Genomic DNA, 27,178 nt, shown 5'->3' on the forward strand with positions numbered 1-27,178 from the left:
GCATGAGACAAGTGCTCGGGCCTGGTGCACTGGGAAGACCCAGAGGAACCGGGTGGAGAGGGAGGTGTGAGGGGGGATCGGGATGAAGAATACATGAAAGTCCATGGCTGATTCATGTCAATGTATGACAAAACCCACTGCAATGTTGTGAAATAATTAGTCTCCAACTAATAAAAATAAATGAAAAAAAAAAATAAAAAGCAGAAGCATTACTTTTCAAACATAGGTCCATCTAGTCAAAGCTATGGTTTTTCCAGTAGTCTTGTATGGATATGAGAGTTGGACTATAAAGAAAGCTGAGCACCAAAGAATGGATGCTTTTGAACTGTGGTGTTGGTGAAGACTCTTGAGAGTCCATTAGATTGCAAAGAGATCAAACCAGGTGATCAGAAAGGAAATCAGTCTTGAATATTCATCGGAAGGACTGATGCTGAAGCTGAAACTCCAATACTTTGACCACTTGATATGATGAACTGACTCACTGAAAAAGGCCCTGATTCTGGAGAAGACTGAAAGCAGGAGGAGTAGGGGACAGCAGAGGATGAGATGGTTGGATGACATTACCAACTCGATGGACATGAGTTTGAGGAAGCTCTGGGAGTTGGTGATAGACAGGGAAGCTTGGCTTGCTCCAGTCCATGGGGTAGACGAATAGCGGAACATGACTGAGCAACTGAACTGAGTTAGAACTGTATGTCAGAATTGGACCTGTATTCTCTCAGGTTCATTCTTCGACATTGTTTTCAGTGGGAAGACTCCTCTAGGTTGTGTTTCTGAGACTCCTGTATATGCAGGCTTCCTGGTGGACTCGTATTAACTGTAGGTTCTGATGGGTGTTTGAAGAGAGAGAAGAGAAGGTACAGAGTATTCCTCTTTCTCTATTTTCCTTTTGGAGGTCTCTGATAGCAGCTGTTCGTGACTCAGTGTGAAGAGGAAAAGTTAAAATTTTATATAACCTCCTGCTCCTTCTGCCTCTGTAAGTCAGCTTGTTCCTTGCAAAGTCTGGATCACATAAATCATGTAGTCTCAGAAAGTGGAGACTCACAATACTAGGAACTGGAGCTTATCTCACTCACCCTTTCCCTGCTCTTCACAATTGCCCAGCCCCTGCAGACCTGCTTAATCATGCCTTTCCATGTATTAAAAACTCTGTGACCCCTGTGTTTAGGGCTCAGATCTTGGAGTGTTAACTCCTCTGGGCCCTCTGGCATAAAAAAGCTGAGTTCTCCAACTCTCCGTGTGTGGTACTTGGTTTCTCGAGTACTGGTTTCTGCAACAAGTGAACATGACTGCTAATGTTTTAGCTTCTGCCAGATCGTTCTGGCCATACTGATAAGTTTCCATCTTCTCTCTTCAGCCTAGGGGTAGTAGTAGCTTCTTGTTGTTGTTAATCTTTCTAATCTGTCAACTTTATGTTTTCCTAGTCATATCTATTTCAAGTTGTCGCCATTTCTCAATAGGTCTCAATGTTTTTAGTCATGTGCTGTGTTAAGTTGCTTCAGTCATGTCCGACTCTAAGAGAACCCATGGCACACCAGGCTCTTCTGTCCATGGGATTTTCCAGGCAAGAATACTCAAGTGGTTTGCCATGCCCTTCTGCAGTCTTTATTCATACTGTCGACTAAAAAATTATAGTCACAACCTGAAAGTAAAGAGTTATTTTATTTGATGGGAATGTTTAGGATCTGAGCCTGAAGACAGCATCTCAGTAGCTCTGAGAAAACTGCTCCAAGGAGGTAGGAGGGTAAGTCAGACTATAAACAAGTTTCCAACAAAGGGAGTAGGTAGCCTGAACATCAAGATCAGGTATCAAGTTAAGGAATTTAGCATGCTAGGTATGGGAAAATGTAAGCCTCTGGGCTCATCAAAATTCATTCCTTTCATATGCATTTCAGCTACCTGGGGCCAGTCCTGTTCCCTTGTTCACCTCTTGCATTCCCCCAGCCCCTGAGCAATCACTGTCAGGGGGTGGCAGCAACCCCTGGATAGCAGTTTGGGAAGCCTCGTTCGCATTTGGAGGCTGGAAATTGCTGATGGCTGTGACATTTCTTATTTATTAATAGGGCAGGAGATATTTTCATTCCACAGTACCTCTTATTTAAGATGCATTCACTTTTTTTTTTTTTTCCCCATTCCCGGAATTTGCCATGATCTTTCTCTGGTTGCTTATGTCTCTATTTTGCTTTGACAGTGAATCTTATCCATTTTTTTTTTTTTTTTTAGCTATCTCCAACTTTTCCTCCTATGAGTCTCAGTTAAGATTTTTTTCCCCAGGACATTTTTTCAGTCTTTCTTTCTTTAGTCTGGATTAAGAACCTTGATTCTGTGCTCTCATGTGTTTTGTACTCCCCCAGGATCTAATTGTATTGCATTAGGATTGGATTTTTAATTTGTATCTCTCATTAGTCTGTACCACAAAGGCCAAACCTATATTGAAAGTATTTAGCATCATATGCCCAGTACCTAGCAGCAAATGCATAATGGACACTCGATAGACAGCTATTGGTTGTATATGTATTGTTGAATGAACCTCACTTATTATATTCTAATGACCTTAGTTGTTTATGTGCCTATTTTCCTCTCTAAATCATAAGTTTCTTGATTGCAGGGTATTAGTGTTATACCTCATGTCTACAGCATGAAGTTCTATACCCACATAGTATAAAAAGTGCATACAAGACACAAATGATTTTGGACTCTAAACATTATTTTTGAAAAGGAGTAAATAGAAGTTCACAAAGGTTAAGTAAACTGGCTAAGGTCATCAAACTAGGACCTAATGGTGAGACTAGACTCCAGTCTCCTAATTCATAGTTTGTTGATCTTTTATATTTACCAAATCTTCTGAGTTCAATAATTTATCTTATATCATGAATTTAAGTTAACAATTACCTTCTTTACAGATTTGCACTGCTGCTGCTACTGCTAAGTCACTTCAGTCGTGTCTGACTCTGTGCGACCCCATAGACAGCAGCCCTCCAGGCTCCCCCGTCCCTGGGATTCTCCAGGTAAGATTACTGGAGTGGGTTGCCATTTCCTTCCCCAAAGCATGAAAATGAAAAATGAAATTGAAGTTGCTCAGTCGTGTCCGACTCTTAGCGACCCCATGGAGTGCAGCCTACCAGGCTCCTGCAACCATGGAATTTTCCAGGCAAGAGTACTGGAGTGGGGTGCCATTGCCTTCTCCAACAGATTTACACTATATAAGTCTTAATAATAATGGACTATAGAATTAAATATTTGTCTTGTATTTTTAAAAGGAAGGAAATATCTACCAATTACATGCATAGACAATTATCCCTTCAAAATGAAAAAAAAGAAAAAAAAAATTCATCAACCAAAACTTGTTCACCAATATTCATAGCAACCTTTTCCACAATAACCAAAACTAGTAATAACCCAAATGTCCATCAACATAAGAATAGATAAATTGTGATATATTTTACAGTAAAACACCACTTGGCATTAAAAAGTACTAAACTACTGATGTGCATAACAACATCACTAATTACCATGCTGATTGAAAGAAGCCAGACACAAGACAGTACATACTATTTTATTTAATTCATATACAGTTCAAGAATAGACAAAAAGTAATCTATATTGAGAAAAGAATGGTGCTTGTTTGTGTGTTAATGTGAGGATATGCTGAGAAGTAGCATGAGACGAAGGTTCAATATCTTCTTTGGGTGGTAGTTATAAAGGTGTATGTAAATTGCCAAAACATGAAGCTGAACGTTTAAAAACTGTGCATTTTATTAAATATAAATTTTGTCAAAACATCAAGTTGAACATTTAAGAACTGTACATTTTATTAAATATAAATTATACTTCAATAAAAAGAGAAAAGAATGGAGAGGTGCTTTTCTGGGAATAAACTTCCATAGATCCTAAAATCACATTATGTGTCTCTTCTATAAAAGGCTAGACTTGATAATTTCAGACACCAATATTGAGTTGTTATTGTTGTTCAGTAGCTCAGTCGTGTCCAACTCTTTATGACCGCATGAATTGCAGAACACCAGGCTTCTCTGTCCTTCACCATCTCCTGGAGCTTGCTCAAACTCATGTCCATAAGATTACTCCAGAACTTGGTCTAGTGGAAACCTGGAAAATAATTACTAAGAATAGTGTGTTAGTGTGTGCTCAGTCATATCTGATTCTTTGTGATCCCATGGACTATAGTCTGCCAGACTCCTCTCTCCATGGAATTCTCCAGGAAAGAATACTGCAGCAGGTTGCCATTTCTTACTTCAGGAGATCTTCCTGACCCAGGGATCAAACCCATGTTTCCTGCTTCTCTTGCATTGACAAGTAGATTCTTTACCACTGAGACACCTATAATGGTTAGTGTCAAATTTGCAATCTTTGATCTGAAAATAAAGTAAATAGCTAAATGCTGTGTATAGGATGATGATAAATAAAATTGCAGATGGAGAAATTTACAGGGAAATTAAATTTTAAGTTTTCAAGATTTTTAATTTATGCCCCACTTAAAAAATAGATTTATCTTCAAGAAGACTGCTCGTTGACATATTAAAATCATATATATTGGTGAGTTTGTGTCTTCAAATTATTCCCTTTTTGTTGAAAAATGGGTCATTGATTTATCATTAGTTGTTAGCTTAAATGGTGTTAGGCAACTAAGGAAAAATGGGTCATTGATTTATCTAATAGCCTCGGGCTCCCATACTTTAATTACCTGTGTTCTCCATGAGTAGTTAACTATGGTAGTAGTCCCACATCCTGTCTTGTGAAATATTTATTTACTTATCTCAGCCTTCATTTCTTCTTTCCTCCTTCCCTTCCTTCCTTCCTCTTTTTCTATGTGTGCCTATGTATATGTAATTTTTGCTTTCTATCAGAAAGGCAAGTGTGACTATTATTAAAACAAGAATTTACCAGGAAATCATTTACCCACTTTTACTGTATAATTCTGCTGTATTCTGAGCATACAAAAACAAGAAAAATACTTTTCTTTGGTATCACAAATATCTATATTTGCCATAATGCTCGAAGTGTACATCACTCTAAAATAGACTCATTAACATCCTCCATGATTTTTTTAATTGCATACTTATTGCAAACATTGCTATGTAAACATATGTCTTTCTATTAGCAATATGTACAAAGCAATGCTTTTACCCTGAGAAAATAGTGATCTGTTCTGGTCTATTTAATTTCAGAGGGCAAAAATACAAAATATTTATAGGAAAGAGATAATACTTATAAATGATTTTACAATATTATGGGACAAATACAAAGATGTAGTTCAAAAATACTATAGTAATCAGAGAAAATTCATCATTTTTTCAACATGCCACAGGATTCATATGTAAATTATTCGTAGTAACTCTTAACTATATGGACAGTGTGGTGTGGATGCTTAGCACTGAAAACTCAGGGAAAGAACTCAAACAGGTATCGCATAAACCTTTTCCTTCTGTTGTTCATGCGTGCATGCTCAGTTGCTTCAGTAGTGTCTGACTCTTTGTGACTCTATGGACTGTAGCCCACCAGGCTCCTCTGTTTGTAGGATTCTCCAGGCAAGAATGCTGGAGTGGGTTGCCACGCCCCCCTCTAGGGGATCTTTCCCACCCAGGGATCAAACCCGCATCTTCTGTGGCTCCTGAATCACAGGCAGATTCCTTACCACTGAGCCCCTGGAGAAGCCCTTTCCTGTTTTTAGACTGGCTCTATTCTTTCTCTGAAACTAATAACACGATACATTTGTTGATGAAAATAATCAACAAGCAATCCATAATAGAAATAGAAAATAATTTTAGTTGAGCCAAACTGAGAACTCTAGCTCAGAAGATAGCCTCTCAGATAACTCTGGGGAAATTCTCTGGAGAAGCATGGTTTTCAGTACAATTTTATATATCTTCAGAACAAAGAACGTTAAACATGCCAGGAATGCATTCCTTTAAGGTTTCAAAAAACACAGATCAGCACATACACAGTGAGTCACTATGACTTTGGCACCTGGGAAGGAAATCTTATCATCAAAGAAATACCAGCATTGATGTCCAGGAACAGGAGTCCAGAGTTAATCTTTACTTTTAACATGGCCATTATTTACTTCTGGTCAATCTGCATGTTTCTTTATTATTTATTTATTTATTTTAGTTTTAGCATCTTGTTAAAAAAACTTTCAAGAAACAATACAAACCATGGATAGCAAAATACACAGCCTCATTATAGGAATAAATTCTGTTAGAAGAACAAACGAACGAATGTAGGATGGGTGGGGTGAGCAACAGGAGGATTGAAGAGATGTCAAGCCCAGGTTAGAGTAGTAACCTCTTCCACCCTTAATGCCTCAGAAGAGGGGAGAAGAGGCCCTGCTTGCTAACACAGCATTGGAAGGGATCTCCCAATCCAGAACCCTCATTTCTATCTACTAGGAGCTAGAGGAGTAGCTAGACTGAATACTTGGGGGTCAGAATTCAACAGTCAGGAAGATCCAGTTCCTGAGTAAAGGGGAAATCAGGAAAGGTTCTGAATGTTAGGAAAAAGGCTGTCCTCTGTAGAAGATACCCTCTGTATTCAATGGCCATGTGTTCAATAGTCCACAAATGAGCTGTTCAGTTAGCATAAAAATCATGTTTACTTATGTAAGACAGAAAATGACTTTCTCATATTTTAATAAGGGAAAACTTTCATCACTTTCCACTTTTAATTGCATATTTTCTCAGTTGCCACAGGCAAACATGTAGTCAGCATTACATTTGTGATGCCATTTCATTTGGTAATCTATTTACCACATCTATATAAAGAGTTTGACAAAGGAAAACAACAGAAAGGAAGACATCAGGTTTAAAATCATGCTAAATTGGAGGATAATAAAAATGAAAAGGGCACAATGATACAAAGAGAAATGTAACTATTTGGTAAGTCAGTCTCTCTGGTGAAATCTCACTAAGGTTATAAGGAACCAGTACATGTTTTTCATGGTGAAACCTGAGAAAATTGATTAACAAGTAAAATAGGCATAATTTACATGGAGTAGAAGTGGGAGCAGAAAGTTCGTGTCCTTTTTCTAGAAGTTCTATTGAAAGATATCCCATTGAAGATAGGAATTATGGTTAAAAAAATAGTACTTGTATCCTGCTCTTAAGTACTAGGACCCTTATTCACATTAAAGAAAATGTTTTTCTCCTGGAACTTTTAGGAGCAGATGATTTATGTTTGTCAACCCCTTCACCTCTCTCTGTGGAAACAGGAGCTCTAAGTTTAGAGTTTTGCCCAAGAGGCAGCTTGAATTTGGCATCCTAGTTAAGGTTCTCTTATGCACAGTCCTTGATAGTTTTTGGAGATTTAGGAATTCTTCTTGAATAGTTTTCCATATCCTTTATGAATTGGAGTTAACTTATAGTAAGAAAATAGATTCCTAAGTGGCCAGAATCCAGTTCCAGTAGTTTTCTTCCCCTGGAAGTTAGGACTTTTCTATGTCAATCAATGAATTTGTTCCAGTTTCCTCCCTTTACTGGCTCAGGCTCTAATTTCATTCCAGGGCATCACAGCCCAGCATTTCTCTTCTGGGACTCCAGGGAGCTGCTGAAATTTTCACTGATCATTAAATACTAGCCAGGGAGACTAAGGGTCAAGAACAGCAAACCACATTTGTGAGCAGCTGCAGTTGGAGAGGAGATTAAATACTTAAGCAAGCACAGCTGGAAGAGCTGGTGATGGCTCACAGGCTGGGGATCCTGTTGCCTCTACTGCTGGGTCAGCTCTGCTCCCAGCTTCTGGGAACCTCTGGGAATAGTATGCTGCATTATTGGAACCTGAGGGCAGAAAATGGCAGCTGGGGATCCAAAAGAATTCAGGATAATGCTTCGGTGGTGTCTGCTCACACACTCCTCTTCTCCCTGGATTACCAGCATGTGCAGATTCCTTTTGAGATCACACTCTGGATTATGTTAGCCTCTCTGGCAAAGATAGGTAAGTGAGGAATTTCCCGAGGCTTTCCCAGGGAGTTGCTTAATAGGGACAGTGGGGCAGGGAGTGGGCGGGGGGATCTCAGGGCTTTTCCAGATGTTAAGAAAGGGACCCTTTTCCTAATAGACCAGAGAAAGGCAAACTGGAATATCTGCCTCCTGTGTTCTGCCAAAGTGATCTTTATCTTCATAGCTCAAACCTTCTTGCAGTGATCATGTTCAAATATTGGTGGTCTCCCAGTGGGAGGAGGCAGGAATAGGCCCAGCAAAGGGACTTAGACTGCAAAGGGTCCCAGTTGTTCAAGGGTTGAGCAGACAAAGCATAATTTTAAAAGGGAGAACAGAGTATAGAATGATTCTAACTGATCTGAGTCTTTAGACAGCTTTTTTTACTCATAGGATGCTTGCTATCATTGTCAGGTAGTAACAAAGTGGGACAAGTTCGTTTTTTATTTTTAAAAAGGTAAGCCTTTATGCTATTACTCCGAATTTAAGAGAAAACACAAACTAAGACCTAATCCACAAGAAAAGAACTGTTATGTTTTAACTACCTCAACTTTACTAACACCCTGAATTTCTAGCATTATGATTCTCTTAAAGGGATTTATTTCATTTTTCCTTTTATGTTCTTTAATAATTTATCAGACCTTTGCCTGGATGGTGTTAAAAGTATTTATGATCAGGTTATCATTTTCGTAGGTTCAGAACAAAAGCAATGTCAGCAAAACATCAAAGTCTATAGAATTTTATTTTAAAATGAATTTCTTCTAAAATAAATCATGTTCAGCATTACAAAGTTTTATTTAAGTGACTTTATATACTAAAGCTTTACCACTCATGAAATATATTATTTAATGATAACACAAAAAATCCATGATTCATAGCATGATAGGTTGTCAGAGCTGGAAAAACCCTTAGAAATCATTCTTATCCAACTCCTTTATTTTGTAGATAAGAAATCTGAGGCCCAGGAAGAGAAAATCCTTTGTGAAGTTCAACGAACCGAAACTAGAATGCTCATTTCATGCCTCCTTGATTAGAAGTACATACTGTCTTGGGTGATAATAAAGAGCATTTGTGTATTCTTTTAAATTATTAATGTTAATAATTAAAGTTATTAAGGTGCAGATTCTTTTAAATTATTTTTGTATTATTAGATATGTTGACTGTATTAAATAGTCTAATTAAATGCTAATTTCAAGATTGTAGGGCAAAGGAACTTCCCAATAGTCTTCCATTCCCATTTGTTAAAGTAGGAATTTATTGAACAATCACTGACAGATAATTTTTTTCTGTGACCTTGTAAGAGAATGTAAATTTAAAAAGCTAACCAAAAATAAAAAAATACATATATAAAATAAAATAAAAATTTAAAAAGTATTACTTGTTAGCAATCATTCAACACTTTTTTTAAACACATTTTATGTGTGAAGAATTATACTGGGGCCAGGGGCTACAGTGATGAATAAGGCCCCATCCTTCCCATGAGAGGTTTTCAAATTATTTCAATAACTAGAGAAAATAAGTGATTCTGTAGAGGATAAAGAAGGACACATTATGGTTTAGTGGAAAGATAAGATTACTATGAGCTATTTAATATTTGCTCAAATTAGGAGCCAGTGCCTGGCACATAGACGATCAATATATATGTGTTAGATAAGTAAAGTACTTCTTTGTCTCATATTTATCATTTCTAATATGAAAATAACAGCATTTACATTGCTATGCTGGTATGATGGGCTTCCCTGGTGGCTCAGATGATAAAGAGTCTGCCTGCCATGCAGCAGATCTGGGTTAGATCCCTGGGTCAGGAAGATCCCCTGGAGAAGGGAATGGCAATCCACTCCAATATTCTTGCCTGGAGAATTCCATGGACAGAGGAGCCTGATGGGCTACAGTCTGTGAGGTCTAAGAGTTGGACACGACTGAGTGACTAACACTTTGCTGTTGGTTTGATGAGAGAATCAAATAGAAGCATTTATGTGAAAACACTTTTGAAAAAGACTTTGAAAAGTCTAGCATAGGAACCAACTGGCTTTCTTTTCTAAAATGTGTTTATTATTTATTTGATAAGTATCTGTTGAGCTATTTCTATGTGCTAGCAATGTGCTAGGGGATTATTGTAAAAACTACCCTCAATCCTTGAAAAAATTGTAGTCAAATTAACTAACAAATATATTAGAAAGGGATCTCAGCAGTGTATTGGTGAGGACTGGATTAGACAGGAAGGAATGGATTAGCTCAGATGATCATTAAGATCCTTTCTATAATAGAGAGAATTGATGATACAGTCATTTTCTGTAGGCTTCATGTAAGCTAGAGCATGGTGATGTGGAATATAAGGTGGGCAGAGGAAAAAGAATACAGGATAAAACAGAGAACTGCTGCTATGTAGGTGGCTAGAGATGGCTGTATTTCCCTAATGGGAAGAAAGTCATATCATTCTATGAGAAACAAACTTTATAATTGGGGTTGTATTTTGATAATTCAGTAGTATGCATTAATGTAAGCCCATATCTGTCAATCATACTAAGTGACAGTTTGGGATAATTAAATGAACATTGAGCTAAAAGTCAAGATACCTGTCTGGGTTGTCATCCCAGCTCCACCACATACTTACTGTTCAGCCATGAAAAGTAGCTTCACTTCTTTGGCCTCAGTTTCCTTATAAATAATTATGATTCCTTATCAATGAAGAATCAGTTATGATTACTAAATCCCTTTTAAACTCTTATTATTTAAAGCAGAAATTTGAATTATGGTTGTCATTTCTATATTTTTAAGTTTCTGATGTCTTTTTTACTATGATCATGAGAAGAGCAGAAGAACATTGCAAGCTGATAAATGTGTTGTTTCTATTTTAAAATACATACTCATATTTGAAAATGATTCAGTGGGCATATGAATAAACTTGCTGTTAATTGTGAATATTTTAATTCTATTAGTAAATATTTTCCATTGTAAAGGAAGGTGTCTCCACTAGTGCCTCGGCATCTTTATTAAGTCATTATTAAAATGTAAAATGACTGAGAGACTATCTTCCTGAAATCATGAGACTTGGCAAGAAGGCTGACATAAAGAGATGATTGATAATAAAGACATTTATTAGCCTATCTTTTTTTTCTCTTTTCTAGGATTTCACCTCTATAATAAGATACCCTCAGTTGTACCTGAAAGCTGCCTTTTGATATTTGTAGGTCTCATCATGGGAGGACTAATTTACAGTTTAAATGACAAATCCCCACCAGTCATGAACAGTGATATATTTTTCTTGTATTTACTTCCTCCAATAGTCCTTGATGCAGGATATTTTATGCCCAGTCGGCCATTTTTTGAAAACATAGGAACCATTCTGTTGTATGCTGTAGTTGGAACGATGTGGAATGCATTTGGAATAGGCCTTTCCCTCTATGGCATATGTCAGGTGAAGCTCTTCAACCTTGAAGATGTGTCATTGCTCCATAACCTTTGGTTTGGTAGTTTGATTGCTGCGGTAGATCCTGTGGCTGTACTCTCTGTATTTGAAGAAATTCATGTGAATGAAAAGCTTCACATTTTGGTGTTTGGAGAATCCCTCCTTAATGATGCTGTTACTGTTGTAAGTATCCCAGGAATGACTTTTCATGGTAATTAATTAGGTTCCCTTATGCTCACCCTTGAAATTTAAATAATAATTTAATTCTGGTTTAGCCCATGATTGAACAGTTTAGTCCAAGGAATGAGGTTATGAGTTTAGAGAATATGATTTACTCACCATTAATATATTTTCGAAAATAAAAATGCTAACCTTTATCAGTTTATTAAGAGAAAATTAGGGTATTCCTTCTAGAGGTCACAGTCTTCCTAGTCATGTTACAAGAATATTTTAGCCATGACGGATATATTCACAGCCCATCAGACAATTTTCAAACAGAATCATGCATCCTGACCTGTAGAAATATCTTTTGATATAAGGAAGCTTTCTAGGAACTCATATTGGGAAGGAAATGGAGAGTTGAAGAACTTCAAAGTTGAGAAACTTCAATTTAGAAGGATATATAGGGCATAAGTTGAGACTTTCCTGATTGGTAAATTCACTCTATTCTTTTTTTTTTTTTTAATACAGGTGCTCTATAAGCTGTTCAAATCTTTCTCTGAAATGCCATCTATCAAACCATTGGACATTTTGGCTGGGATAGGAAAGTTTTTTTTGGTTGGAATAGGAGGCATTTTCATTGGGCTCTTGTTTGGCATGATTGCTGCCTTTACCACACGCTTTACCAAGACCATCCGGGTCATCGAACCTCTCTTTGTCTTCTTATACAGTTATCTCTCCTACCTGACAGCTGAAATGTTCCATCTCTCAGGTATTGTGGCGTAAGTATCTGGACACATCTTTGACCTATTGAATTTCTCTTAGGAATTGATTCTTATTTTCCACTAGAAATCTAGGAAATTGCATTTCCTAAATATGGAAGGTGACCCTCCATTTATGTTCTTAAAGGTTTTCCTGTTACCTTTAATAATCACTTAGTCATAGGACTGCAAGTGTTATCGTTGTCAAGCTCATGGACTCCCTGTGGAGATTAAATGGCTACATCTCAACTACCTTGCCTGTGTTGGGATTGGGGGTCAGTATGACTCTCATTGCATAACAAAAATGCTAAGAATTTGGCATGAGGCTACCTAGAGCACTCCTCTTTTTACAGGGGAGAATCATTCTCCTAATGGATTAATGTATCTGGACCCAGTAACATTCCAGTGGTAAGTAATTAAATAGCACACTATATAAATAAGCTTGGCATTAGCTCTTATATAGATGGATTTTCTGCCATAACAAACATCTTTATGACTTGTTTTGTAAACCATATAGCATATGCTATATTTTTCTATCACTGACATTTAACCAATGATGACAGTACCTCATATCTAGCTTATAAGGCTAAATGCACAAATGGTAAGTATTAACACCTAAATGCTTTTGCGCTAGGGTTTAGATAGACCACTCCATTCTATGTTTTTAAAATACATGGAATGAATTAATTTTTTCAAATGACACGTTTTCTGAAAACTCAAAGAGAAAAAGAAAAAAGAAAAGATTGATTTATTTTTAAACACAGATTATTTATTTTAATTGGAGGCTAATTACTTTACAATATTGTGATGGTTTTTGCCAAAATTAAGTTCTTTAGAACTAATGCCATTTAACTTTAGGTTACTCTTGGTTCTCAAAGGGCTTATTGTACATAAGAAATGTCATAAAATGGTGATTGAAGTTAGTCTGTTTTAAATAAAATGTTCTAGGTTGAAAGCAAGGATTCTATCTAGCATCTGTCTGGGTGATTGCATTTTAATTTGTTGAGAGATGTAGTTTGTTTTAAATTGTCTTTGCTTTTTTTGTAGTTTGTGTTTTAAATTGTCTTTGTTTGTATTACTATTAATGAAAGACATGTAGAAAAAAGTCAAAAAAGGAATTGGATGGGGCAATTTAAATTCTTTTAATCTAAGACATTTTCCAAGGTTTTAATATAGTATCATTTAAGTGACTTCTTATTTTGAGCACCCTGCACTTTAAAAGAACTTGACAGTGTGGTGAGTATTGCCATAACTGTGTTGAGTACTGAAAGAAAGAAACAGGGAAAACAATGTTGTCAGAATTACTTGCTTCCTCTGAAACTCTCCTGATTCTTAACTTTCTTATGATGCTAATATATTTTATTTTGGATTAAGAATATGAGAATCTTTCAGGGTTATATCTGACAATCTTGTTTCTTTTGACTGCTAAGGGTATTGGAAAAAAGACCTTCCTTTATTTTTACAGAGGCAGTTTAACAAAATAATTAAATGATTAATTCAGACCATCTTAGGCTAACACTTTATATGCATTTTTGTTATTTTAAAAGGTACTTGTGTAAATATCCTTTAAATATATATATCTTTATAAACTTTGTGTTATATGCAAAACCTTGTCTTACTTAAAGTGAAATTGTTTTGGATGTAGTTGGAAAAGAAGAGCACAAGTATGGTTTAAAGTATTTGAGAAAATGTTTTCCTAAGATATTGTATTAATTGGAAAATTAATTAGGCTGAAAATACTGGATTAAGAAATGGAACTCCAAAATTTAGGTCACATAAGTGACCAAATAATGATGATATTTGAACTTGTAATAAAATGAACAAACTGATAATTCAACTGTCAAATCATAGATTTTAAATATTAAATACATTTGAAAAAATTATTTTTTTTGTGATGGAAATAGAAAACCTCCTCCAAAACCTTCTGAGTTTCAGTTTCTCTATCTGTTAAAAGTAGATGATAATATCTACATTACAGAATGATTGTAATAAAATGAAATAGCATATCAACTGAATGACTATTTAAATATATAAAAAGCAAATTTTAGACATTATGTAGTTATTTATTGATTGAATCACTGTGTTAAGCATGAAACAAAAGTATAATCATAGTCACAATGTCACTTTGGGAAGATTTTCCCTTCCTTTCATTTTGTGGCATTATCCAATATGAAAATGTAGCACAAAACACTTAACACTCAGTCAATCATTAGTCATTTTTTTTTTCATAAATGAGCTGTGTATCAAGTTCTGCCTGAAGGATTACTGATTCTTAGAATGGTCAATATCATCGATTTTCTTTGTTGTTGTTGTTGAAATGGAAATGAGGATGCAATTTTACTGTGAGAAAAGTAATTAAAATCTATTAGAATTGTGAGGTTGAAGACTATTCTTAGCCTTAAAGCATAAAGCATCCAGTCTTAATGATGGGTGCTTTTAACAGTGGTATATTGCATCCATTATAGGACTCATTTTTGTTCCTTTTCAATAATTCATTGTTTTTGAAGTCAATAAGTACACATTTACTGGTATCTTAAAGTAGATTTTGTTATATTATGTGGCCTCCTACTTTAGAATTTTTTCATAAAAGAAAATCTGCTCAACAGAAGTACCAATTGCTATATAAATTTATTTTATAAATTACCAAATTTATTTATTTATAAAAGTGTCAATTTATTTATAATATATTAAATTTTATTATATCATATATATAAATTTATAGAAAATTAAATATAATTTAATTTTTATTAAATATATAAAATTAAATATAATTTAATTTTATTAAATATAGAAAATTTAATATATGTAGGCATATTTGTATTATAAGTTAACAGTTGTTAGTGATTCTTTGAGATGAATATTCAAGTCTAGATTTGTATTAGACACTTGATAATATGTTTTTTTTTATCACCATTGTATTTTGTTACATTTTTTAAAAACTTGACAAATGTGAGTTTGCTTCTCTGAGCTTCAAATTGTTCTGTATTTCATTCAAAAGATTGTTTGCTATTTTTGCCTATCAGCATAGGTGGAGAACAGTGTTTTTTAATTAACTTTGGTTGGGTCAGACAGCTATGACTGCCTAATATTGTTTTTGAGAATCTCAGAAAATAGTAGGCATTGTTATTTTTAAATTAATCTCCAAAATATATTGGCATTGTTTTAGATGTCAGATTGACATCACTATTTGGCAGAGGAGACAAATAATTTCTATATACAATTAACAAAGTGCACCATTTGTTGGCCCTGTGTATAGTATTGCTTTCCTGGTGGTTCAGATGGAAAAGAATCCACCTGCAATGTGGGAGACCTAAGTTCAATCCCTGGGTTAGGAAGATCCCCTGGAGAAGGGAATGGCTATCCACTCCAATGTTCTGGCCTGGATAATTCTATGGATTTTATAGTTCATGGGGTTGCAAATAGTAGATAGTATTATAACAAGGTTATAGTGTAGAAAATAGCAGAGCAATTAATTTCTCATCTTTCACCCTTATATTGTATAGCTTCCCTGGTGGCCCAGATGGTAAAGCATATTCAAATACAGATTTATGTTCTCTACACAAAATTATTTGTGCAATTAGCTTGTTTGTGATTTCTATTCAGTAGCTTCTACAAAGCTATTTTCCATTCTAATAAAAATTAATAATTATAGCTAAAATACTCAAAGGGCATTCCTTTTTTTTTGGGGGGGGGGGCATTCTTTTTATATACTGTTTTCTTCACCCTGTCATGAAAAAAACAACTTTCTAAATTTTGTAGAAAGAGACACTATAGAACATGAAGATTTAGAAATAAGTTTTTACATAATGACAAATACTATTTTTATGATAATAAAAATACATTAAAGTTATTTTCATGCATTTGATATGAGCTATAAAGCTAAGGTGTTAGAACTTAGGGATGTTCTAGCTTAAGGCTCCAGTTCTATAGAGTTTGAGCTGTACCAGTTGGTAATTCCATAACTTATTGTTTTCACAATATAATAATGCTCTATCAAAGAAAGTGTAATCAATTCTGCACAAAAATGCTCTATATAATGAAGCTTATATATTGTATTATAACTTCCCTTCACTCTCAAAACTGTTGGAATCTAATAGAAATTTCTTTTTGTTTGCTCAAATGCTAAAACTCTATGCCTGTGGAGCATAGTTCTCTTTCACTTTTGGAAAGAGTTTTTTTTTTTTTTTTTTTCCTTAACCAACTGACACAACAGATGGATTTTTTCAACTGTGGTCTTCATTATCTATAGATTCCAGATAAGTACCTTCTAATTACTTTCTAGCCTAGTTGGACACTTTAAATACTAAACCTAGATTTAAAGTGAAGTCCTAGCTCAAAATATGTACATAAATAAAATAAAATATTATAGATACAGTCCATGTTATATTTTTGTGGTTGATACTATTAGTCTGAGAATATTCTTTAAAGATATCAAATATTAATAGAATCAAAGAATTTCTTTAAAATGTCATTTTCTTTCTATTTCTTTTGAAATGTATCAAGCCTATACACCTTTGTCACTTGGAGTAACAGAAAGGATACTTGTACATTTAACCACTGATATTAGAGCAAACAATTGAATTGGGAATCATGAAAATGTTTCTACTTACCAGTTCCACTGTTTTAATTCAAAATTTCCAAGACTGAAATAGAATAGGTTCTGTTAGCTGTCTTTAGCAAAACTTCTCTGGGCTACCCAGCTTACTCAGTTTTGAAATTTCAATGCCAACAATGTTCTCAGGAAAGAACCAGTGCTTTTGTGCTGAGAATGATATAAGAAGCAAGATCTGTAGAGAGACTTGCACACAGTAGGGACTCAATTGTTTATTTTTGAATGAATACACACATGAACACATAAATGACTAGGGAAATTTTAGATGAGACATCATGAGACCACTTCTGTAAAAGAAAGTACTTGTATTGATCATGTTTTTATGACTCATAAACAACCTGACCTATAGAGAAATGGATCAAGGAAGTGAGAAAATGGCTTTAAGTATTTCATACTTAAGGAAGAAGGTAAAATTAATTCCCTGAAGATCTGTAATGAGTCTATGACAGACATGACATTTTATTCTAGAATTTACCTACTAAGAAACTTTTTTACTCATAAGGCAATCAATAGTCAAACCTTTAAAATTCAGAGTTTAGTCTTAAAAAGAAATTTTATTGAGTTCATCAATAAGGCTAATTATATTAAGAGAGAAAAGACTTGGAAATAATCTATGATTTTTATTTTTACATCTTATTTAGGTGTTAGATTTTTGCCTGTGCATGACTGCAAGAGTTTATGCATTGCTGTGACTTCTGCACAAAGGGACTAAAATAGCCTAAGGGAATGTGTGAAATGCTTCACAGTGATATGAAGTGAAGAGAGAGTGTTAGTCACTTCATGTTAGACTTTTGTGACCACTCAGAGACTGGAGGAAGTAACCATTCCTTTCTTCCCTTGAATGGAAATAGCCACTCAACCCAGGGGGATTTTTGGGGACCTTCCCAAGCCAGGGGTTGCAACTACATCTCTTATGTCTCCTGCTTTGGTAGGAAGATTCTTTACCTTCTGAGCAACCAATATAGGCCTAAAATATTCAAAGTGTGGTTCATGAATTCTTGTGTGCTGTGCTGTGTTAAGTTGTTTTAGTTGTTCCCAACTCTGTGACTCCAGGCTTCCCTGATGTCTCAGTTGGTAAAGAATCCACCTGCAATGCAGAAGACTCCAGTTCAATTCCTGGGTTGGAAGATTCCCCTGGAAAAGTGATAGGCTACCCACCCCAGTTTTCTTGGCCTTCCCTTGCGGCTCAGCTGGTAAAGAACCCACCTGCAATGCAGGAGACCTGAGTTTGATCCCTGTGTTGGGAAGATCCCCTGATGAAAGGAAAGGCTACCCACTCCAGTATTCTGGCCTAGAGAATTCCACAGATTGTATAGTCCGTGGGGTCACAAAGAGTCAGACATGCCTGAGTGACTTTCACTTTCCCTTTTTTTTGTGACCCTATGGACTGTATGTGACCTTATGGACTGTAACCTGCCAGATTCCTCTGTCCATGGACTTCTCCTGACAAAGTCAGCAAAGAACTATATCTCCTCTAGATGTATCACTTTTTCTCTTTAAATCAAACAAATCTAAGTTGAATTGAGAAATGTAAGATGTCAATTAAATGTTTTCCCTTTGATTATATTTTAATAATGATTCTTTAGCCTTAAAGATACACGTGATTAGTCTAATAGATTTGTTTTTAAAGAATTATAAGCCTGCATAGCAATCCAGAAAGCCAAAGCAATTAAAAATAATTATTTTGAAAAATCAAATTTTTTATTCTCTGTGACATTTCAGTAAATAAATCTCTAAAAAACTAAAGTGCCAACCACGTAAGTCAAGATAAATAAAAATTGCAAAACTGCAAATTCTTTTTGAGTGACACTTTTTATGGAAAATATTTTTTCAGAAAATAAGTACTCATAAACTAATGAGTTCCTCTAGGGAAAAATAACCAAAAAAATATTTTGTACAATCAAGTGAATGTTCCTACTCAATGTATCCCCCTCCAACAAATCTCAAGTTGCTCAAATTATACTAATTCCTCAAAGACCTGAATCACTTCTTCCTGAAGACTGTATCAGTCATAGAAATTTATTTGCAACTTTGTCTTAACTCCAGTCACATCTGCCTTGTGTCATGGCTACTCATTTATTAATGTTTCTCCCTCACAAATATTAGCTAATATTCATTGAGCACATCCAGTATATCAGACATTATACTGATTGCTTTACATACGTACATTATGCTTATTTCTTTTCTTGTTTAATTCTCATGGCAACTGGATCAGTTAGGCATTTATTTTGCCCATTTTACAGATCAGAAAACTCAAGTTTAGAAGGATTAAATAATTTGCCTAAGGTTATGCCCCCTGGCAACTATAGAACAGGGATTCACTTACTCATGTGTCTGACCGCAGACCCCAATGTCTTAAAAAGTGAAAGTGTTAGTTGTTCAGTCATGTATGACTCTGTGACCTCATGGACTGTAGCCTCAAAATGGATTAAAGATATAAATGTAAGACCAGAAACTATAAAACTCCCAGAGGAAAACATAGGCAAAACACTCTCTGACATAAATCACAGTAGGATCCTCTATGACCCACCTCCCAGAGTAATGGAAATAAAAGCAAAAATAAAGAAATGGACATAATTAAACTTAAAAGCTTTTGCACAGTGAAGGAAACTGTAAACATGGTAAAAGACAGCCTTCAGAATGGGAGAAAATAATAGCAAATGAAGCAACTGGCAAGGAATTAATCTAAAAAATATACAAGCAGCTCATGCAGTTCAATACCAGAAAAATAAACAACCCAATAAAAAAAAGGGCCAAAGAACTAAATAGGCATTTCTCCAAAGAAGACATACAAATGGTTAACAAACATGAAATGATGTTTAACATCACTCATTATCAGAGAAATGAAAATCAAAACCACAGTGAGGTACCATCTCATGCCGGTTAGAATGGCTGCTATCAAAAAGTCTACAAACAATAAATGCTGGAGAGGGTGTGGAGAAAAGGGAACATTTTTACACTGTTGGTGGGAATGCAAACTTGTATAGCCACTATGGAGAACAGTGTGGAGATACCTTAAAAAACTTGGAACAGAACTGACATATGACCCAGCAATCCCACTTCTGGGCATACACACTGAGGAAACCAGGACTGAAAGAGACAAATGTATCCCAATGTTCATCACAGCACTGTCCATGATAGCTAGGACGTGGAAGCAACCTAGATGTTCATCGGCAGGTGAATGGATAAGAAAGTTGTGGCACATACACACTATGGAATATTACTCAGCTATTAAAAAAACAGATTTGAAACAGTTCTAATGATGTGGATGACACTGGGGCCTATTATACAGAGTGAAGTATATCAGAAAGAGAAACATCAATACAATATATTAACACATATATATGGGATTTAGAAAGATGGTAATGGTGACCCTAAATGCGAGACAGCAAAAGAGACACATATAAAGAACAGACTTTGGAACTCTGTGGGAGAAGGCCAGAGTGGGATGATTTGAGAGAATAGCATTGAAACGTGTATATTACCATATGTGAAACAGATGACCAGTCCAAGTTTGATGTATGGAACAGGGCACTCAAATCCAGTGCAATGGGACAACCCATAGGAATGTGATGCGGAGGGAGGTAGGAGGGGTTTCAGGATGGGGGACACATGTACACCCATGGCTGATTCACGTCGTTGTATGGCAAAAGCCACTAAAATATTGTAAAATAATTAGCCTCCAATTAAAACAAATACATTTATAATTAAAAAAATTGTTCCATCCATTATAACCAAAGGAAAAACTTCTACCCCCAGCACTACAGGACCTCTAGTTCACAGGATGTGTAAGTCAGTTTGCTACCACTTATTATTAAGAGCTATGTTCTAGATTAAATAGATTTTGTGTGATGGTCTGTGAATACAACTGTAATTCATAACACTGATGCTTTCAAATTCTAAATATAGACTTTTGAAATGCATTTCGTTCATAAATGAATGTTTGTAGACAGTTTGTATCATGCTCATATCTAATTCCTTGGAAATGCAAAGTACAACAGAGACCTGTGCATGGTTTTGTGTGACAGATAATCATTATCTACTATTTGTGTTTCTATTCTTTTAGTTTGTGTTTTATTTGTTTTTTGCTTTTTTTTTTTTATTCTTGAGATCAAGTCCCAGAAACAGCAACTATTATTTGATAGATAAATTCTGGAGATTTTGGAATGAAGGGGTTCCAGAATATATTTCAATAAATGAAATAGTTATTGTAAAACTAACACATTCATGTTTTTGTGTTTGAAAATATAGCTCACCATTCATTATAATTAAATTACTTTTGGTATGATGAGGGTCATTTGTTTTTTAAACTGAGGTAAATTTGGAGGACAGTAGGTAGCATAGGATAGTGATTAAGACCATAGGGTTTGAAATTAAACAGATCTGGGTGAAGTCTCAGCTCTACTATTAATACTTAATAGCTCCATGAATGTGTTGTATCAAAAATTAGATGTAAAGGGCTTAACAAAGTACCTGGCCCATGACAAGAACTCAGTAAATGGTATATTATATGGTTGTATTCTATTTTCTCTTCATCCTTGAGAATATGTGAGCCTTATACTCTATTAACTGTAATAAGAAGAAATCTTACTCATTTCTGCCTACCGGATTTTCTCTTTATGCCAGGCACACATGGAACTGGTAACTTATAGTGCTGCTGCTAGCTGTGTATGAGTCACACTATGTAACTTTGGAAAGTGGTTTCATTTTTTTCTTATAAATTATTCATATTCATTGCAAAATATTCACAAAATGGGCAGAATTAAAAAACATCTAGCCAAATATGTAAAGATAACCATAAGCAATATTCTAGTGGACATTTTTCCAGGTTTTTTTTTCTATGTATTTTGGCATTTAAAAAGCATGATAAGAAATCCACTATAAAGAAGGGAAAGGGTTAGGTTTAATTATGGAACTGGCTGGTTCTATTTCTTTTAGGTCATTGGGGCCATGACTGTATTCAGGTTGAGTACAACATGATGGTGGTCTTTCACCAGTATAGAGTGGCTTCTCTCTGCAAAGACATATAAAGGTCATTTCTTTCTAAGCCATGGCAGCTTTCTTTTCTCCATACACTGAAAAACACTGGACTTATTTTAACTTGTTATACTAGGCAAATTTTATACTTCACTAGAAGGTTTTTTTTTTTTACTTAAATTGAATTATTTATGAATTATCTAAGAATTACAACCCAATGCAACTGCTGATATTTGCTGGGGGCATGGTGAAGCTATGGGTTTAAACCCGTTGCTATAATATTTTTTTCTTTTCTCAAGACGTAACAGCAACCTGATTAAAATTAGATTTGAACAGGACAAAATAATATACATTTTACATTGATCCAAAGTCTAAATCCATTCAAAGATTAAAACTTCACTCGTATAAAAGCACAAAAATTCTCATTTCCTCACTCTTCTCAAACTTAATGAAATTATTTACATGTAAATCATTAATTGCTACATTTATTGCTTTAATGTATCAGCATAGCCACAATACATTCAGAGATTTATCTGATTTTAGTTATCTACTGATAATACTTGATGCTTGTTTTGTCCACTTTTCAGAGTGAAATGCACTTCTTATTTATTCTTCTTCAAAATTAGAAAAAAAGTACAACATTAAAACAAACTTTACAGCTAGAAGGAAACTTAAAGATAATTTCATATAACCCCCTCATTTTTCAGCTGAGGAAACTGATGTCCAGAAAGACCAAGAGATGTGTGCATGATTACATATTTGAATTTTTCACACAGGAGTATAACTAAGTTATCTCAACAAATCAGAGTCTCATCTACTTTTAAAGAGTTCCTAAAGAAAATGATTCTACACAAAGTTCAGCCAATTTAAAAAAGTTAATTGTGGCAAAAATTACATAACATAAAATTTACCATCTTAACTATTTTAAGTGTACAGTTCAGCAATATTAAATATATTCACATTCAGCCAGTTTTTCTTTTTCTTTCTTTTTTCTTTTTTGCTTCAACTTATTTTGTAATCACTTTGAGACCAAAAGCCATACTATTCTATTAAAAGGTTCAGTTGTCATTTTTGTGCTCTTGGAGTGACAACTCTAAGATGTGAAACAATAAATAGTGGATGAAGGCTGGTAATTTTGTAACTGTTATGTAAATATCAAACCATATCAAATACCATATGAAATTAGTTAAAAGGCAAAAGAGAGATTGTTGTAGGAATAATAGCCAGACCGTTAAAGATCATTATTTCTTTTGCTTTTTATATACTGGGATGAGACTAAAGAGAAACATAATTTTCACAAGCCATTTGAATTATTTTGTTTTGTGATAAAGTACAATTTTTGCATTTCATCCTTTCAAAGGAAGATTTAACTTCTAGATATTTTATAAATTTTAACATTATTATGAAACCATCATGAAGATATTCCCCCAAACGTTTTATTATAGAAGCTTATGGAAACAAAGAATTCTTGGTTTTGATTGGTTCTTGATACATGGAGATGCTTTTAGATATAGTTGAATCAATTAGTATCTCAAACACTTTTCATAAAGGCATACTATCATTTTCTCACTTAGCTTCATTACTGACTACTGCACTGGGACTGGAGTGGAAATAATCACATCGAGTGAGGGCTCTCTCAGGTTAAAATGAATTCCAGTCAAACTTTTTTCATTGTCCCTGAGATACACTTAAAAAAAAAAAAAAACAGACAAGTACTTATGAGCTCCTATATTCTCAGTACTGGAGGGTAGAAAAGTTAGAAGAGGAGGTTGGCTTCATGACTTTATCAGCACTGAAGACCTAGAGCCTGTAGCATTCCCTGCCAGCTTCCTTGTTTTGTTTTCCATAATAATTTCTTTTAATCTTTAATGCCATTAGATATTGCAGTTTCTTTTTTTTAACTTTGTATTGTGGTATAGCCAATTAGCAATGTTGTGATAGTTTTAGGTGAACAGCAAAGGGACCTAGCCATGCATCCACATGTATATATTCTCCCCCAAACTCCCCTCTCCTCCAAGCTGCACATAACACTGAGCAGAGTTCCATGTAGATATTGCATAGTTTCTGATTCATATTAACTAGTTAAATAGTGAAGACAATTTTTAACCAGCTACTCATTAAATCTTTGTTACCAAACTGAGGTTCAGCTGCTTGCATCTTGAAAGTCGGTACTGGGGACAAAAGTGTTGGTTGGAAAAGGAAAGTTCACTCTATTCAGGAGGCTGGCAACCTGGGGAGAAGGCAGACTTGTGTCCCAGAACCGATTCCAAAGATTCTGCTCTAGTCATGAAAGTTTTTAAAAGGGAAGCTAATCACAGTTAATCATTTCACGATGGGATGAGAGCCTTCATCATCTTTCACCGTGTGCAGACTTGCTGACTCTGTGTGATCTTTCTTTAGATGCTATCTCATTCATTCAGTAACTGGGGAAAAGATCTACTAATCAGTTAATTATTCTTCATTTTATTTTTCCAGTCTAAGAAAAGAATCAACAAATAAGTCAAGGCATTATGTGATCAAAAGATTTGAGAGATATGCTTGGGCCAGAGATTAATGAAGTAGGGGGCACCTGGTATAAAAGCTAAGTTAAAATATAGCTGCTAAAGTGATGAAACAAAGGAACTCTTGCAAAGAGCTACTCCCTGCAAAAATCTGTTTTTTGCAAAGAGCTGCTTACAATTTGACAGGTAAATTAAGTGCGTAATAACCCAAGTTACAGTGCTAGGTGCTACATACAAAATTTGTGTACAGAGATAAAACTCCCTTTTAATTATTAGAGCTTGCCAATACTTCAATACTGTATATTGTAAGGGTGAAAGCAGATAAGTGATTGAAATTAATAGTTTAATAAGTGATCTAAAAATAAAACTGATCTTTCTTTAAAATCCTTATCATAGTATTTTTTTGAAGAACAAACTATTGTTAGAAATTTATTAATAAGTGACTTTACTTCAAAAAATACTATTCCTCTCTCTTTTTAAAATATTTTGCCGAAAGAAAATTTTGGAGTTTTAAAATGAAAATAGAAAGAAGTAAAGAGTAAAAAGGGCTGATCAAAAGTCTGTTGGGTGACAGCTGATAGTGAAGGGAAAATAAATCAAAGAAATAGGGATAGGGAACCTTATAAAGTAGATGCAAATTATTGCCAAATTAGCTTTTGAGGAGTACCAAACTACAAGAACACAAATGTAGTTTATGTAGGCAGGCTTCATTTGTTTTGCGTGGAGAACTACAGGAACCATATCTGATTATTACTGGTAAAGATTTGACATGGTTCTTTTCTTTTTTTTCCCAATTATTTTTATTAGTTGGAGGCTAATTACTTTACAATATTGTAGTGGTTTTTGCCATACATTGACATGAATCAGCCATGGATTTGCATGGTTCTTTTCTGATACAAGTTTTAGATTGTAGATTCTAGTCCTAGCCATTACATAGAGAGGTGAATAGTTATAACAGTTTTATAGCAATTTACTATTGCCCCATATAGAGTTTGTTATGTAAAGGGAAACCATAAGGTATGCAGAGTGTAGGAAGTAAAACATACCTGAAATTGTTTGAGTCTAGTGAAGGCATATCTCATTTTATTGTGCTTCACTCTATTGCAGTTTGCAGGTATTGCATATTTTACAAATTGAAGGTTTGTGACAATCCTGCATTGGGCAAGTCTATCGGCACCATTGATCTAAAAGCATTTGCTCACTTCATGTCTCTGTGTCACATTTTGGTAATTCTTGCAATATTTTGAACTCTCCACTAACAGAAAGATTACAACTCACTGAAGGCTCAGTTGATGGCTAGTATTTTTAGCAATAACAGCTTTTAAAATTAAGACATGTACAACTGATTTTTATAAATAATACTGTTGCATATGTAATATATTATAGTACAAAGTAAACATAACTTTTTTTGTGCACTGGCAAACTACAGTCTGTTGGGTTGCAAAGAGTCGGACACGACTGAGCAACTAACACTTGACTATATGGACATTTGTAGGCAAAGTGATGTCTCTGTTTTTTAATACACTGTCTAGGTGTGCATAGCTTTTTTCCCAAGCAATAAGTGTCTTTTAATTTCATGGCTTCAATCACTGTCCACAGTGATTTTGGAGCCCAAGAAAATAAAGTATGCCACTGTTTCCATTGTTTCCTCATCTAATTGTTATGAAGTGATGGGACTGGATGCCATGATCTTTGGTTTTTGAATGTTGACTTTTAAGCCAACTTTTTCACTCTTTACTATTCTTCAAGAGGCTTTTTAATTCCTCTCCATTTTATGCCATTAGGAAGGTGTCATCTGCATATCTGAGGTTATTTATATTTCTCCTGTAAATCTTGATTCCAGCTTGTGCTTCATCCACCTCGGCATTTCTCATGATGTACTCTGTGTATAAGTTAAACAAGCAAGGTGATAATATACAGTCTTGATGTACTCTTTTCACAATTTGGAACCAGCCTGGCATTTGATGTCTTATTCTCACTTTTGCTTCTTGACCTGCATACAGGTTTTGAAGGAGGCAGGTAAGGTGGTATTGTATTCCCATCTCTTTTAGAATTTCCCACAGTTTGTTGTGATCTACAGAGTCAAAGGCTATAGTGTACTCAACAAAGCAGAAGTAGATGTTTTTCTGGAATTCTCTTGCTTTTTCTATGATCCAATGAATGTTGGCAATTTGATCTCTGGTTCCTCTGTCTTTTCTAAATCCAGCTTGTATATCTGTAGGTTCTTGGTCCATGTGCTATTGAAGCTTAGCTTGAAATATTTTGAGCATGGCCTTGCTAGCATATGAAATGAGAGAAATTGTGCAGTAATTTGAATATTCTTTGGCATTGGTCTTCTTTGGGATTGACCATTCCCAATCCTGTGGCCTCTGCTGAGTTTTCCAAATTTTCTGGTATATTGAGTGAAACACTTTCACAGCATCATCTTTTAGGATTTGAAATAGCCCAGCTGAAATTCCATCATTTTCACTAGTTTTGCTTGTAGTGATGCTTCCTAAGGCCCACTTGACTTTATACTCCAAGATGTCTGGCACTAGGTGAGTGACCACACCATTGTGGGTTTTCTGAGTCATTAAAATATTTTTTGATAATTTTTCCGTGTATTCTTGCCCACTCTTCTTAATATTTTCTGCTTCTGTTATGTCCTTACTGTTTCTGTCCTTTATTGTGTCCATTTTTGCATGAAATGTTCCCTTGGTACCTCCAATTTTCTTGAAGAGATCTCTATTTTTTCCCTCTATTTATTTGCATTGTTAACTTAAAAAGGCTATCTTGTCTCTCTTTGCTTTCCTTTGGAAATCTGCATTCAG

The sequence above is a fragment of the Odocoileus virginianus genome, chromosome X (genome assembly GCF_023699985.2).
Source record: "Odocoileus virginianus isolate 20LAN1187 ecotype Illinois chromosome X, Ovbor_1.2, whole genome shotgun sequence".
NCBI lineage: Eukaryota > Metazoa > Chordata > Mammalia > Artiodactyla > Cervidae > Odocoileus > Odocoileus virginianus.